At 39.9% G+C, this 17469-nt stretch overlaps 2 long non-coding RNA genes across 3 annotated transcripts in view; both read left to right on the plus strand.

Moving 5' to 3' along the window:
• The window catches only part of LOC116535263, a 58010-nt gene extending 44131 nt beyond the window's left edge, over positions 1–13879 (plus strand). For both annotated transcript variants that reach the window (XR_004262122.1, XR_004262123.1), the window contains one exon: positions 13315–13879. This is a non-coding gene — a long non-coding RNA (uncharacterized LOC116535263). The remainder of the gene's footprint in view (positions 1–13314) is intronic.
• A 457-nt stretch (positions 13880–14336) lies between these two features.
• Positions 14337–17008, plus strand: LOC116535264. The gene is made up of 2 exons (XR_004262124.1): positions 14337–15508; positions 15604–17008. It is a non-coding gene; the product is annotated as an uncharacterized LOC116535264 (long non-coding RNA).
• The last annotated feature ends 461 nt before the right edge of the window (positions 17009–17469 follow it).

A 17469-nucleotide genomic window follows, 5' to 3' on the forward strand; every position in this document is an offset into this window, starting at 1 on the left:
TTTTTTTTCCTGAGATTGAGTTTTGCTCTTGTCTCCCAAGCTAGACTGCAATGGCACAATCTCTGCTTACTGCAACCTCTGCTTCTCAGGTTCAAGAGATTCTTCTGTCTCAGCCTTCCGAGTAGCTGGGATTACAGGCGTCTGCCATCTCGCCTGGCTAATCTTTTGTATTTTTAGCAGAGACGGGGTTTCACCATGTTGGCCAGACTGGTCTTGAATTCCTGACCTCACGTGATCCATCCACCTTGCCCTTCCAAAGTGCTGGGATTACAGGCGTGAGCCACCTCAGCTGGTCAAAAGCTGTATTTTCTTTATAGGTTTTTACCCCTTTGTTCGATTTTCTTGGAAGACGTTGATATTTGTTCTCCTAATTTCTAGTGTGGCAAGGCAAAGAATAATGAATTATCTCTAATGAAACTACTGACAGTGACAATTGATGGCTGCTTCTCTGTATCGGTATGAATGATAGCCTGGTAGCTCACAGCCATTCTATCACTCACAACTCACCTCAGCCTAGACGGCTGATTTCTGTGTGGCTCAGCCTTCTTTCATCTATTCATTTTTTTCTTTTCTTTTTTTTGTAAGAATGGAATCTCACTGTCTTGCTCAGGCTGGAATGCAGTGGCTCGATCATAACTCACTGCAGCTGCCAACTCCTGGGCCTAAGTCATTCTCCCGCCTCAGCCTCCAGAGAAGCTCAGACCACAGGCATACACCACCATGCCTAGCTAATTAATTTTTGTTGTTGTAGTTTACAGATTGGGTTTCACTGTGTTGCCCAGGCTGGTCTCAAACTCCTGGCCTCAAGTGGTCTTCCTGCCTCCCTCCAAAGTCACCGGGATTGCAGTTGCAAGCCACCATGTTTGGCTTGTTTATTGTTTGGGAACACTTATGAGTCCAGCAGTAAGTGGCTACAGTCATTGTGGCAAATAATTCATTCAGAAAGTATTTGTTGAGTCTATTTACTAGGTCAGAGACGTGTCAGGACCAGCCTGACCAACATGGTAAAACCTTGTCTCAACTAAAAATACAAAAATTAGCCAGATATGGTGGCGAGTGCCTGTAATCGCAGCTACCCGGGAGGCTGAGGCATTAGAATCACTTGAACCTGGCAGACAGAGGTTACAGTGAGCTGAGATCGTGCCATTGCACTCCAGCCTGGGTGACAGACTGAGACTTCATCTCAAAAGAAAAAAAAAAAAAAGAAAAAAGAAAAAGAAAAGAAATAGGTTGACTAGAACCATGGCCTGTTAATGGTGAGTCTTTTGAAGTGGCCAGAGTGGAATAGCCTGGATGGTGCCACAGCTGAGGAAAATCACAGAAGGCACTGAATGCCAAGATAGGTCATTGGATTTTATTGAGTAGGCAGTGGAGACTGGTGTGTTTTTTCTTCTTCTAACCATGCTTTAGGATGGAGGCAGTAGTAATTCATAATGATGGCTCTGGAATCAGACTGTTTGGGTTTAAATGTTGCCCCGCCACTCACTAGCTGTGTGAACTTAAGCAAGTCTCTTAGGCTTTGTGTCCAATGGGGACATTAATAAAACTACACTCCACAGGTACAATCGGATTGGTTTAGTTTTGTTTAGTCTTGTTAGAACCATGCCTAACAAGAGAGAACACTATATGAGTGTCACTTGTTGTTAGTAGTAGCAGCAGCAGTAATAGCTATGACATAATTGGTAGCAACTTTAGGAAATTCTTGTGTTGGAAACTTGTAGGAACATACTTGCGATGACCTGGCATAGCTGAGAAAACCAGGAGTGAACCTCAGGGACTATTGAGAAATGATCAATGCTATGTACACTCTTTGCAAATTGTTGAGGTACACCTGAGTTGAACCACATAATAGCCACATAAATAGCTGGTCCTCAACAGATAAAAATGGCCTAGCCAGAACGTTGGCAGCCAAGGCAACGTGGGCAACCAATAAAATGTCATGTCTGAGCTAGAAAGTTTCAGATAGCTCCTCCATCTATGATACAAATCACGTCATCAGGAGAGCTTGCAAACAGTAAGGTTCACCTGTGGTTAAACCTAAGGCTGTTCATAAAATCTAGCAATAAAACTATTTCTTTCCCATGTCCCAGGTGTCTTAGTTTTCACACTCCTACCTCAACTTGAAATGTTTAATATGAAAGTCTGACTATCTGCGAGTAACACTAAAGTATTCTCACAGGAGGCTTGTTCACTAAAAATAGGCACAGCCTGGGAACAATGATCTGCAAAGCTCTGGAAACTGCTTTTGTTTACATTAACCCTCCTTGTATTTTGGGACACACTCAAGTACAGCTGCATTTAGCAGCTGGTCCATAATTTGGTCCATTCTCATTGCATACCAAACTGCAGACTCAGCAGATGAATGTCAATGTAAACATGACTCTTTCTTATGGGTTGCCCTAACCTTTGGTTCATTTCTTCTGGTTCTTGGTCATCACTAAGCACAAAGGCTGCTGCTACAAGACAGACACACCTTAGTGAGTAGTGGAAACTCCACAAATCTTCCCTCTCAAATGAACGTTAGCACAGTGAGCTCTGAGGTCCCTTTGCAGACAGATTCACAAGACGCTGGAAGTTTCTGAGACACTGAACAATTACAACGGACCTCTTTTTGAGAACTCTGTGGCTTATACTCTCAAAGCTCGAAGCACACATTGTTTTGTAGGCCTAAAAGTTGGAACTCACACTGAATTGCAAAAATGATTATTATTATTATTTTCGAGACAGAGTTTTGCTTTTGTTGCCCAGGCTGGAGTGCAGTGACATGATCTTGGCTCACCGCAACCTCCGCTTCCCGGGTTCAAGTGATTCTCATGCCTCAGCCTCCCGACGAGCTGGGATTACAGGCATGCGCCACCAGGCCCAGTTGATTTTGTATTTTTAGTAGAGATGAGGTTTCTCCATATTGGTCAGGCTGGTCTCAGACTGCCAACCTCAGGTGATCCGCCCACCTCAGCCTCCCAAAGTGCTGGGATTACAGGCGTGAGCCACCACACCCGGCCAAGTTGGAAAAATTATTACATGTCTTAATCAGAAAAGGATTGAGGGCAGCTAATAGCAGATATTCTGCCAGTAGTCTCACAGCCCTCCAAGGTTTAAGCCTTAAGTATCTTCTTCCCAATTTATGTGTCTTGCATCATAAAATGGGTCTAAAATAACATGTTTTGATAAGCATTAATTAAGCCTTTAGCTAAAAAAATTATTATTGCCTCCTTAGAATATTTTTTTGAGAGGGGATATTTTGGATGGGTCCTGTTTGTTTAAAAAGTCTATCCAAGGGAGTTTCCCAAAATAAATGTCCTTTTGGCAAATAGAGACTCAAAATCATTCATAGAACTGGAAATGTAGAAATGAGAGAGCCTGCATTCAGAGGTGTTAGGTTCAGCAAACAGAGCATGGCATTTGAGTTTGAGCCCACCTGTATGACCTTGACTAAGCCAATGTTTACACTTAGTTTTTTCATCTGAAAATATATGGCAAAGAAGATGTGCCTACATCACAGAATTGTGGTGAAGAAGGATTAACTAAAATACTATACTTTGGGAAATAGTTTGTAAATTGCAAAGTGCTATTAAAGTGTAAGGAATTACTATTATGATCATCACTGTCTGAGGTCCTACAGCTTATAGCTTCCTAGTCAGAGTTTTTTGAAAACGAAAGACAGAGAGAGAGAGAGAGAGAGAGAGAGAGAGAGAGAGAGGGAGAGAAAGAGAGAAAGAAAAAGAAAGAGGCTAGGCTCAGTGGCTCACACCTATAATTCCAGCACTTTGGGAGGCCGAGGCAGGCAGGGCAGATCATGAGGTCAAGAGATTAAGACCATCCTGGCTAACACAGGGAAACCCTGTCTCTACTAAAAATACAGAAAATTAGCTGGGCATGGTGGCATGTGCCTGTAGTCCCAGCTACTTGGGAAACTGAAGCAGGAGAATCGCTTGAACCCGGCAGGCAGAGATTGCAGTGAGATTGCCCAACTGCACTCCGGCCTGGGCAACAGAGCAAGATCCTATCTCAAAATAACAACAAAAAAAAAAAGCAAGCAAGCAAGCACTCTTGTCTTTCCCCACTAGATGGCAGGCTAGCCACTTGGTACTGACTGGGTTAGGACTAGAAATGACAGCAACATTCTGGATTGTGAGGCAGCATAAGCATAGCAATGGACAAAGGGTGAATTACAAATCATGAAAAGCAGAGTAAGCCTGCATCGCATTGGTTTCCAGTTTACCAACATTTCACGTGTATGAAAACACGGTCTTTTTATTTTGGCCTGTGAGAAAGAGGATAATTAAACACATAATTTGTCAAAGAAGGAAAATGTTTAGCCCACTCAGTTACAGCTAACAGACATAACGATTATTTGTAACACCACTTTACAGATAATGTCTTCATCTCTATCAGGGATTGACAAACTGCTTCTGTAACAGTAAATATTTCTGGATTTGTAGGTTATATGGTTTATGTGGAAACTATTCAACTTTGCCGTTGTAGCAGGAAAGCAGCTTGAGACAATGTGAAAATAAGTGAGCATGAATAGATTACTATAAACTTTTATTTATGGACACCAAATTTTGAAATATACGTAACTTACACTTGTCACAAAATATTCTTTTGATTTTTTAGAGCACAAAAAAATGTAAACATTATTTTTAGGTGAAAGATCATAGAAACAGTGACCGTAGGGCTGATTTGACTGGCAAGCACTAGTTTGCAGATCCCTGGGCTAATGTTAAAGACTTCTTAACTATCAGATTGGCAATCTCCTAAATCTATATATTTACAACTTTCATAACAAATACTTCAATGTGGATAGTATATTTTTTGCATGTATAAATTACTAAAAATCCCTGTGGTGATTTTGCCTACGTCTGTTATTATCTTGTTTGTTAAGGAGTATAGACAAAAAAATTCAAGCGGTAGGCTGGGTGCGGTGGCTCATGCCTGTAATCCCAGCTCTTGGGAGGCCGAGGTTGGCAGGTCACCTGAAGTCAGGAGTTCGAAACTAGCCTGGCCAACATGGTGAAACTGCATCTCTACAAAAAGAAAAAAAAAAAAAGGAAAGAAAAGAAAAAATACAAAAAGTAGCTGGGCATGGTGGTGGATGCCTGTAATCCCAGCTACTTAGGAGGCTGAGGCAGGAGAATCGCTGGAACCCAGGAGGCAGAGATTGCAGTGAGCTGAGATTGTGCCACTGTACTCCAGCCTGGGTGAGAGAGCGAGATTCCATCTCAAAAAAAAAAAAAAAAAATTCAAGTAGTTGGTATATTGTTCTTAGAATTTTCAGAAACAGAGCACACAGTTTAATGTGAATTTCAGTTAAAAAAAAAGGGATTTGCTGTTTCTCTGAAATTCAGTTTTAACTGGGTGAACTAAATTGCTAACTCTGACATTTGTTCTTGTTCTGACCGATCCTCATTTATTAAGGCCTTAATAAATGAAGTTGAAGATCTGAAGACAAGTCTCCCTCAGTAAAGGAATTGGGAAAAATATGGATCTTCACTGGCTTGGTTGTTTTCACTGCACTTTAACACATTGAAACACCTGTATGGCATAAACAGCTGTTTTTCACATCCATTTCCTAGAAGAACAATTTCTGAGCTGCCAGTCTCAGTTGGACAAGCCATTTAAAATGCTTTGTAAGAAACTCAGTTACCTGTGGACAAGACCTTGGCTGTTTTATGTTGCAAAGGGCTTCAGAGAAATTTGAGGTCTTAGGAATTGAGTGGGAAGAACAAAAGAAAACCCCAGGCGGGTGTTCTGTGACACTGAGTGTCCTTCAGGCGGTTTCACAACAGAAAGTGCATTGTCCTCTCAAAGCTTTTTAATACCCCTTGATGGAGGTTTCAAGAGCGTACAGGCCTGTTTTAGCGAGGTTTCTTTTTTGGGTGTATCTGTTAGGGGTCATTACTGGTATTAAATATTGACCCACTTTTAATTTGCTTGGTGGATTTTCACACCAGATATCGAATGTTAAGCACTCTCCAAATCTGATGTTCTTTCCGGTTTTAAGATTTGACGCCGTTAAGATCTAATCCAACCATGAATTTTACAGTTGTTGAATAACCGACGGACCCTTGAAGGGTCTTTTACCGCTCTGGACTCGAGTTGGTTAATCCCGCTGCAGAGACGGGGCGGGGATAGGGGTGGTGGTGAGTGGTGTAACTGAGGAAGAGTCACTGGCACACTGCAACCAGGTCAGAAGTGTCAGCAGTCAGCCCTCCCTTCCCTGGGGAGTGGGGGAAGGGGGTGACCCCGCCCAGTGCAGAGGGAGGCGATTCTCCAGCAGATGGGCACTGGAGAGGCCATCCGCGGGGGGCAGGTCTGTCCAGAGAGCAGCCGGGTGACAACGCGACACTGAACGGCCCTGCATCCGAGTAGGCACACTGCATAGACGAGACGAATCGTCCCCAGAGAGGGGAAGCGGTTGAGGAGAGGAGATTGCGTGGCCCGGAGCAGCCAGACCCAGTAAGCTGACTCCTTCCCGTATTCCACTTTAACCAAGCTGGCTTCCCAGGCTTTGGCACAAATTCCCAGAGCGGAGTGTCTACATTGGCTCACAGTCAGCCAATTAGAGCCGCCTCTGCGACCTCCTCCTCCTCCTTCCCATCCTGAGGGCTCCGGCCTCGGCTCCCGGCTTCCTCCTCCGGGCTATCATTTACCACATCGGTAGCTGGAAAATAGCCCTCACTCAATCACCACGGTTGTAAATACGGCAAAATGAGCAAGGCACTCGCCTCGGGTCCAAAATTTAAGGGGGCACCAAGACAGTAATCAGCCCAGTGCTTTGTTCACCGAGGCCTTGGGGTCAATATGGATTTTGGAGTAGCCCAAAAGTGACAGCTTATGCAGCCACCTCAGGTTACAAAGCTTTGCCTTGGACAGAAGAAAGTGCAAGGGGAAGCTGCACTCCCTTAATTAGCATTTAGGAACCCCTTCAGTAATTGGATTGACTATAAAATCTTTAAAGGAACTACAAATAGCAGAGAACGGCTTTTGGAATTATTTTGCTAGAAGAGGCATGCTTCTGCGCTTGGACACGACTTGTTCCTCTCTAGCCTGCCATGTGTATTTGGTGGTATGTCAGTTCAGTCTGAAGTTGCAATGATCCAAGCACCTTGAATGAGTATCACACTCAATAACTTATGAAGCATCATTTATCTCCTAGTAAGTGACCAGACACTGTTAGGTGCTGGCTAAAAGGGGTTTTCAATTCTCATCACCCTCTGGAGCCATTTTATGCTGATCTTTAATTGTTTGATGCCATTATGGTTAAGGAAGGTGACAAGAGGGGCAACTAGCTCCGGAGTAGGGGATGGGCTGGTTTTATTTATAAATATTTCTCTTTGTCTGATGCGGGCCACTGAAAAATGAGCTTAAGAGGAAGATCTGGAAACGATCTGGAGAAGATCAGGAAACTATTGTTCAAATCCATGTCCCTTTTCTTAAAATCTTTTAAAGTTTTGGGCGTGGCCAGCTCTTCAAAAGGAAGAAAAGGGAATTTGTCATAGCACTTGTGATCCCTGGCCTGCTAAAAAGAGTTTGCTTCCCTTGAGGAGGTATCAAGCCAAATTCTACTTAACCTGCAATGGGGAAAATGTGGGCAGAACGGTCATTGTGGGCATCGTCAAACGGGGATCACGGCAGATCACCTTAGCTTTTGCCTTTCTTATCGGCCTGGTTTAGCTGTTCCGTGCTGTAGCCAGCAGGGACCACTATTGCTAAATAGGATATTTTTTGAATGTTTTTGGTGGTGAATTTTCACAGCTATTTAAAAAACTTCCATCCAGTAAGAAGTATGAACCATTTTCCACGAAATTTTAATGTGAAAAATAGATTATTATTAAAAACTAATGGATGTCTATTTTGTTGTTAACTCATTGAACTATAGAAAGTGAAGATGTTTCATAACAAAGATTAAAATAGCAAGAACAAAAAAGCAATGGGATAATAAATATCAGCATTATATCCCTAAATTGTTTAGAACATAAGTAGTTAGAGCTTTTGCTGATAGGGATGATATTTTAAATTTTCAAATAAAAAAATTAATTTGTGAATTTATATTATTCATTTGGAAGAATGAAAACTGGGATATGAATAGTCATGTGATCTTACAATGTACAATTCAGTTCTCCACATAGATGTCTCCAGTAAAATATGCTCCTATGTGCAGTGGGAATTTAAAATTAAAAATGTAAAGATTTATAATTAAATACCATAAATAAAATAACAAAGTATGTGTACGATTCTGAGCAGGATTAGGATTAAAATCTGTTCGCTATGTTTAGGTAATATTTGTGGAAACTTAATGGAACAGTTGAATCGATAATTATTTATTTCTTACAGTTTTGATAGGAATATATGAAACAAAAAGAAAATTCATATTGTGGAAACTTAGACTCATATTTTGTGATAGAACCTATGAGCTCTTCCGGGTGTTTTATTTTAATATGGTTTTTGCTCATTGCTCTGCTACAGGTAGTATCATACATCTTTTCTAATGGTGGTGGCCGTTTTATTTAACCAGAAGTTTCTTGTGTTAGGATGATTTTGAGCAGTTAAAAATTACAAGAAAAGATCTTAACATCGTTAGTCTCAAGTATATCATAATGGTTGAGTGTGGCATCTAGAGCAAGATTGTATAGCTGTACATGTTGGGCTTTGCTGCTTAATAAATGTGTGACCCTGGGCAGAGTATGTAACTTCTCTGAACCTCAATTTCCTCATCTATAAAATAATAATAATAATATCTATCGCATAGTATTGTATTAAATATTAAGTGAGTTGATAGATGTAAAGCAGCTAGAACAGTGCCTGGCCCAGAAAAATCACTTTATGTTATTTACTTATCAGTTTTTCCATTATTGTTAATAATATTTTTAATTTGAACATGATATATTAATTTCCCCTTAGCTTATTGTTTAGGTCTAGAGCTGCTTAGATTCATTTGCATATACTATTGCTTATTTAATTCTAAATAAGTGGTTCTATACACATTTAGTAACTTGTGCCTCTTAAACACTGGTTATGCAAGAGAACTCTTGAATAATTTCATAAAGTAACTTTTGTCCCTTACTCAGAGTAGAATATTTTGAAGACATCTTTTCTCTGAAGTTTTTAGACAAGCTACAAACTAGTTTGTATTCGTCAGAGTTCTCTAGAGAGACAGAACCAATGGGATAGCTAGCTAGATAGCTAGATAGACGGATGAGAGGGGATTTATTAGACGAATTTGTTCACGTGGTTATGGAGGATGAGAAGTCCAAGATTGAGGGACTGACAATTGGTGAGGGCTTTCTTGCTGTGTCATCTCATGGCAAAAGAGAGAGAGAGGCCAAACTTGTCCTTTTGTAAGGAATCCACTCCCATGAAAATGGCATTAATCTGTTCATGACAGTGGAGCCTAATCGCCTCTTGAAGATCCACCTCTTTTATGAACTTTCACTCTTTTTGCCCAGGCTGGAGTACAATGGCATGATCTTGGCTCACTGCAACCTCTGCCTCCTAGGTTCAGGCAATTCTCCTGCCTCATCCTCCTGAGTAGCTGGGATTATAGGCATGTGTCACCATGCCTGGCTAATTTTGTATTTTTAATAGAGATGGGGTTTCTCCATGTTGGTCAAGCTGGTCTTGAACTCCCAACCTCAGGTGATCCACCCGCCTTGGCCTCCCAAAGTGCCGGGATTATAGTCGTGAGCTACAGTGCCTGGCCAAAGATCCCACCTCTTAATATTGTTACAGTGGTGATTACATTTTAACATAACTTTTGGAGGAGACAAACATTCGAACCATAACACAGATCCATGACAGAATTTTCACATGCACCAGAATGTGAATGACAGCTACTTGGCCGACATTTTAAGGGAAAACAGCTTAGTTTAGTGTAAAACACATGGGTATTAGAGTTTGGAGCTTGGCTGCTAGCTATGTGACCTTGGGCATGCCACATGTCATCTTTGAGCTTCTGCTTCTTCAAATACAAGGCTATTGTAAGGTCAAAATATGATCCAGTTATAAAGGGTTTGCCACATACTGAGGGCTCACATCAGACCATGTTAGTTCCATTTCCTTGACCTTACTCCCTTCCTCCTTTGATAATGCTTCATTCAAAGTATAAATTGAAGACTTCAGGAACAGAAAGGAAATGAAATGTTAAGATAATTTGACTGTAACTAAAGGGTTAGTGTTAACACATCCATTCTGTACCTATGCAATAGTAGTGCAATAGTAATCTTAGAAGCTGTGAAAGATCACTGCTGCTTCTCTCTGGGCCTCTGAATGAATCAATGATGCAGTATATATAATATTCTCAAACATTATATATGAATATTATATATATTTCATATTAGTGTATGTATATATTAGTGTATATATTAGTATATATAGTACATATATTTGTACTAATATGCATGCACAAATATATGTAAGTATAAGACGTAGTTACTGTCTCTAAGGTGTCATGTCTTTCTGATGATGATTTAATGGAATAAATTGGACTTGAGTTGGATAATCAGATTCCATATGTAGGGGGGAAAGAGGAGGTATTCCAGCCAGAGGGAATGGTGTGAGCAGAGGCACAAATGTGATTTTGGTCAGGAGCCAATGAGTAAACTAGTCTTTCCAGAGAGCCTTTCTTGGGGAAGGTGAATTGTAGTGCCCCCAAATGCAGGAAGCAAGGATTAGGACAAGGTCACTGATGGTCAGTTCAAGGAGTTTGGAATGTGTCCTGTAGGTACTGGGAAGCCACTGAAGGCTTGTTGAGTAAGCACAACACAGCAGAGGTGCTGATTTGGAAATAAAAAGCTAGTGGCTATGAGGGTGGACTTGGTTATAGCAAAATCAGTCAAGAAACTATTGTAATAGTCTGGGGCCAGATCATGGAGGGCCTCATAGGCCCCAATCATTCCTTCATCTACATTTGCTTCAGCTTTTACATCTTTCTAGACCAGTCCTTTTATGTTTGACAGACGTCTTCCATTTAGATTCTGTCTTAGATCTGTCTTAGATTCTGTCTTAGATTCTGTCTTCTATTTGCAAGTGGTAATTCTATAATCCCATTTGATTTCCATAGCATCTAATGAAATTCATTTTTTCTCCCCGGCATGAAAGCAAATTTTCCATACATTTTGTGTGCTGCAACCTAGTAACAAGGAAGAATAGGTCAGATTAATCCTAAATATCTGCTTTTTTATTCATTGCAAACATAAACCCTTTCGTTAATATCAAGACAGCTAAAAAAACTCCACCTCATCTAAGAAATCTGGCATCTGAAGCCCTTTACATTTGCCTCAACAAATCTTTTCCAGTTTTATTTTTACTGCCCACTTCAACTATCCTTTGTTTCAGCTTCATCTCTAATCTAATTCCATTGTACCCAGCAATTTTGTGCCCCTGCCTTTGTCCCTTCCACCTGCTTGCTTTCTTCTCCACACCCTAAAAATTCTACCCATTCTTCAAGGTCCCATTCAAATGCTACTCCTTTTGAGAGTGTTGCATGCTGGCCTTACTTTCTGTATGGTACACATTTGTGCTGTAAAATGAGGACCTATTCCATTCCAGTTACTGTCAAGGCATTCCCAAATGATTAAAACACAGGGAAACAGATGGCACTATAGTGAAATAACCTAAGTGTTGTAATCAGAGTAAGCATTGGAGGAAGGCTCTGAGAGTTTCCATCATCAATTCAGTGCCAGCAAGAGGGATCAGGGAAAAGTTCCTCAAGAGGTGGTATCAGAGGCGCTTGAACTGGAGTGACTCCATCTTGAATAGGAGCTGGGTGAGATAAGGCTGAGACCTACTGGGCTGTAATCCCAGGAGGTGAAGGCATTCTTAGTCACAGGATCAGCTAGGAAGTCAGCACAAGAGACAGGTCACAAAGACCTTGCTGATAAAACAGCATGTGATAAAGAAGCTGGCCAGAACTCGCCAAGACCAAGATGGCGATGAAAGTGACCTTTGGTCATCTCACTGCTCATTATATGCTAATTATAATGCCCACCTACCAAGCACCTGGATTTAAAAGTTGGTAACAATTTAGTCAGACATGGTGGCTCATGCCTGTAATCCCAACTGCTCCAGAGGCTGAGGTGGTCACAGTGAGCCAAGATCGCGCCACTGCATGCCAGCCTGGGCGACACAGTGAGACTCCATCTCAAAACACTAACATAAAAATTGTCAACATTTTTTCATAACGTAAATTACTGATAACATAATATATGTATTTGCTTCAGCTCCTCCCCCGGCAGAACATATATTTACTTATATTACCACAGTTCCATTACTGCACCCAGTAGAATCAACAGCAGTTACCTAATGTCATCTAACAGCCTACTAATGTTCAGATTTCTTCAGTTCTTCCAAAACTATGATTATTAATTTATTAATTATTAGTGAAGCATTATCAGAAGATCTGAGATCTGAGAACTTGGTACGGTTGCTCAGTTGATATGAGTCATAGTATGGATTGGTAGAAGAACAAAACTTAAGCCAGCAAAATAGATAGTAACTATTATTAGAAAACACTTTCCTCTCTAAGCTTCACAACCCATAGAAACTGAGGGATCAGCTAAGAATAGCTTGAGCCCTCAACCTGGTAACCTAGGAGTTATGACACTACCCGAACCTCTCAGGTTCTAGAGAGGAGAAAGACCATTGAAAGATAACTCCAGACACTTGTGGATGGATAGTCAGTTGTTTATTCCAACACCATTTTTTGAGTAGCCCATTCTTCCTTTAATACCTTGAAATACTACCAGAGAACTATAAAAATACTAGGAATAAGTGAACATATTTGTATTATCTTACTGGGGGGAAGGCTTTTCAAAGCAAGGCAGAAACAGTTGACTACATAAATATTTGAAGCATCTTTTTGGCAAAAGACAAAATAAATAAAATTCAAAAGTAAATGACATGCTTGGAGAAAATATTTGCAATATAGACAGGATTAAAAATAAGTTCTCTAAAATGTTAACAGTACCTACAAATCAGTAAGAAAAAAATTATAACATGGAAAAAGGACAGAACAAGTATTTAAAGAGGAAAGATGATTAAAAAATGAATTAAAACAAACATTAGACAGCTTGTTATTTACCTTCTAATTGATACAAGTCACAAATGTTGATTATGTGTCATGTTCGTGAGTACAAGAGAGGAAAGAACTCTCATTTGCTTTTAGCATACAAATAGGCACAACGTTTGTAAGGGCAATTTGGCATATATTTTTATTACTCCAATTTCTGTCTTTCTCACTAGCTCTTAAGCTACTCATTTAGACTGCCTCTGTTCCTGACCTCATTTCTTATTTTTGTGTTTGCTTTTTCCTAGATGGTGTGCTTCTCACCTCAGCCTGGTAGCCTGTCCTTGACTCCTGAGTTCCACAATCACTTCACAACTGCAAGTCATTGTCATACAAAATTTGAGTTTACCTAAGTCTGCGCATTTGAGAGTTTTGGAATGATATGCCAGTTCAAGTCACCGTCATGTTTCTTGCTGTCTCCTGGGAGAAGACCAACATTTGGGTTACGTGTTTCTACCCTTGTTCTTCTGCTTGTTATTGTTGCCTCTGCAGCCATTGGTGACCCACGTGTTATCATACAAAAACTGGTTAGCCTTTTATTTGTCTTGTGGATTTTATCATTTGGTTCTTAAGTATTACAAATTAATACTATGTACTTCTCAGTGATATAGAACTTTCAGTCATTGTAAATTTGCATGAATTAGGGTGAGAATGGGTGCAAGCAAAAGAACAAAAAGAGGGATGATAGAAATGCAAGAAGGGCAAAGATGGTAAGAAAGGTTATGTTAATAGCGAACACAATGAAAGTTCTTTAAATGCTTGATAATAGTGAAAGCAACACTTCCTAGGGCATATTTTTGGTGTTAATGAACCTGCACATCACATAATAAAGAAAAATGAGAAAGCAGTTGGGGCCAGTGAATCGGGCACAGCAGAATAAATGAGAAAATCATACATAACTCAAAATCTCACAGAGAAAATATAAAGAGATTTGTACTTGTGGCTTCTAAAACAGAGAAGGTTGAATAGGTCTCTTTCTGTATGTAAAATCTGCCAGTGAGCATCACAAAAATGCAAATTTAAATTTCAATCTGAATGGAAAGTTATAAACATTCATTGCAAGTAATGAGTGGTTGGGTAGGTTTAAGAAATGCAAGGTAGGTGGATCACTTGAGGTCAGGAGTTCGCAACCAGCCTGGCCAACATGGTGAAACGTTGTCTCTACTAAAAATACAAAAACGATCTGGGCATGGGGGAGGGCGTCTGTAGTCCCAGCTACTCTGGAGGCTGAGGCAGGAGAATCGCTTGAACCCAGGAGGTAGAGGTTGCAGTGAGCCAAGATCGTGCCATTGCACTCCAGCCTGGGTGACAAGAGTGAAACTCCGTCTCAAAAAAAAAAAAAAAAAAAAAAACAAATTCTGTTTCCTGTAATGAAAAGAAGTGGAGATGTGGCTGGCAGAGGAAGCAGATTATGAAGTTGCCAAAGAGTATCATGAATACCTGAAGAAGATGATTGAGGAAAATGGCAATTTGCCTGAGCAGGTTGTCAGTGCTGTTGAAACTCTGGAAGCAAAGGCTTACCTGCACATCTATTGCAAAACATGAGAAAAGGACTGAGGCTTCAGCCTGGAAAAGACAAGCTCAAAGTTCTGCTTTGTTCCAGTGCTTTCTGATTAAACCCATGTTGCTTTGCAGATGCCAAAATTATTACCTTCTTTAAAGAGAAAGCCAGAAACACTTTTTTTGTCTACATGAAGAGAAACCATAAAATATGGATCACTGAGAAACTCTTTTTGAGCTGGTCTTCGAAGTGTTTTTTTCTTAGGTTAAATAATATTTAAATGAATAAAACATTTTGACTTCACAGTGTTGCTGATTCTGGACACTGCTCCTAGAGACAAAAATGCAGTTGTAAATGCTGCTCCTTATGTTGAAGTCAACTCCATTACCCCAGTACGATTGTACTCCTTCAACTCATGCATCTGAGAGTGCTAAAATAGTTGGTGATGTACTATACTCAGCATGTATTTTGACTACCTGCAGATCTTATCAGAGACACCAGAACTTTACCATGAAAGTAGCTTGGCAAAATTTCTCCATTTGTAATGCTTTCACAAGCGTAGAAGAATCAGTGAGACAAATAAAACAATTAACATTTCATGAAGTCTGGCAGAAATTTTGGAATGATATTGTGACTGACTCAGAAGGCTTCCTTCCTGTGGTAGAAGAAATGGAAAATACTGTAATATCTGCAAAGCATTTGAGTAGTGAAGGCCTTGAAGACATTGAGCTAAGTGACATTACTGAATTGTTAGACTCTGACCTTCAAAACATAGTTGAGAACTATTTTGGAGGTGTGATCACATCAAAAGGCAATAAAAGAAGCCAGCATAGGTTAACATCCAGAACTCTAAGAATGTTCAAGTATCTATTCCACAAATGAAATTGAAACAATGATTCAAAAGAAAGAGATTCTTTGGTGGACTACATATTGACTCTCAGGTAAGGCTTATAAGATTACTCACAATCCTATAAAGCAGTAATAATAAACCTCTAAACAAACACCAATAAGTCTTTTCTCTCTGCTCGCTTGACAGGAGAGAAGAGGTTGGACAATTAGGCCATGTCATTAAAACCCGTTCTGCAAACAGGAAGTAGAAATGTCACACACAAGTTGAACCTTGGGATTCAGACTCTGATGGCTCTGTTGATGTGATGATTTGTGTGCTGGGGATGAAGGAAGAGAAGGAGACTGAGCTTACATCTCTTCAGATGAAATGCAGTTTTCTCTATTCTTTCCCTGTTACTAGTGTTATGACCAAGCATTTTCACTGATACATTATCATCTTCATCTTGAAGTCACAAAGGAAATTAATTGCCTGATATCCACTATTGCTAATATAAAATATCATTGATATTTATTTTGTTTTATTTTGGTGAACACGCTAATTGGGCTTTCATAATACTCACATCCCTGCCCCATTTTTTCCAAAAAGGTCTTAAATTCCTCCTACACCGTTATTATGAGAGTTTCAGGAACTCAACTATAGCAGTTAAGGAGAGAGCTACTACTCTACTTGGCGGGATAATTTGATTTTGTACTCTTGACCTGAAATTTGCTTTAATTCTGATTAAGCCTAACTTGTGATCTCACCAGAAAGGACGAGTTTGGTATAAGTTAAGATCATTTGTTTTGCAGCAATTATATATGTTAGCTGTTGGCTGATCCTGAAAGGCAGTATGTTTATGTTAAATTTCCAGATTTCCTTTGATACCTAATCAAGGAGAAACAGCTGCTAGTGTTCATTTTCGTAGCTCCCCTCTGTTTTCATATCTGGCCTCCCCAGTGATTTGAAGAGTTAAATATTCTCCAGAAAATGGATGTTGTTACTTCCTGTTCTCTGAAGGTGATGGAGACTTCATTCTCAGATTGTTTTTAAATATCCTCTGTAATTCCATGTATTTACTTTATTCAATTCAATTATTTTACAGAAGTTATTGTTATGGTTGTTTTAATTTTGGATGTTTGGAATTTTCCAGGCAAATTTAACAGAGGGAGAAAAATCACAAAGTCAGAAATATGATGCTGATATCTTGTTCTAAGAATTTTGGGCAAAGACATATGATGAACCTGCCTGTTTTTTTGGCTGCTTGTACACATTCCCAACTGATGTCCATTTTGAACTCAGTTGGACAGTTATTCTGGGGAATAGAAAGGAAGTCCACATAACATTGCTGTTGTTTCTGTCTTAATTGCTATTTGTGCCAGATTCACAGCACTGGCATCAATCATTATATCTGATAATGATGCACAGAAAACCTGAATAGAAGAAAGATAATTCATTGGCATGTGCTTGCCAAAAAGAGACTTCATGTAACTTGAGACAGCATAAAAACAACCTGGAATGATGAAATTTATGTACAGTAATGAGAAAAAACTGTTGTAAACAGCAATGTGAAAAACTGACACCAGAGAATAAATTGAATTTGGTTTTGCAGGAAGCAGGAAACGAGCCCACTCAATGTGAGATTTGGAGTGAGGGAGTCCAGTAATTTTCTCCCCAGTCTGTGAACTATATGTGAGTTTGATATTTTCAAGGAAAAGGAAAAAAAAAGTCTAAAAGGTCTTCTGCACAGCAAAAGAAACTAGCATCAGAATGAACAGGAAACCTAAAAAATAGTAGAAAATTTTTGTAATCTACCCATCTGACAAAGGTCTAATATCCAGAATGTACAAGGAACTTAAAGTTATAAGAAAAAAACAATCCCATCAAAAAGTGTGCAAAGGATATGAACAGACACTTCTCAAAAAAAGACACTTCTGCGGCCAACAAATATTTTTAAAAGTTCAGCACTGATCATTAGAGAAATGCTAATCAAAATCACAATGAGACACCAGACCGGGGTCCAGTGTGAAGAGCTCCTCATCCTGGAAAATGGGGTGTGGCCAGAAAGGTGGCTGC

This window comes from Sapajus apella, unplaced genomic scaffold (assembly GCF_009761245.1).
Source record: "Sapajus apella isolate SASKATOON/1434 unplaced genomic scaffold, GSC_monkey_1.0 scaffold93, whole genome shotgun sequence".
Taxonomy (NCBI): domain Eukaryota; kingdom Metazoa; phylum Chordata; class Mammalia; order Primates; family Cebidae; genus Sapajus; species Sapajus apella.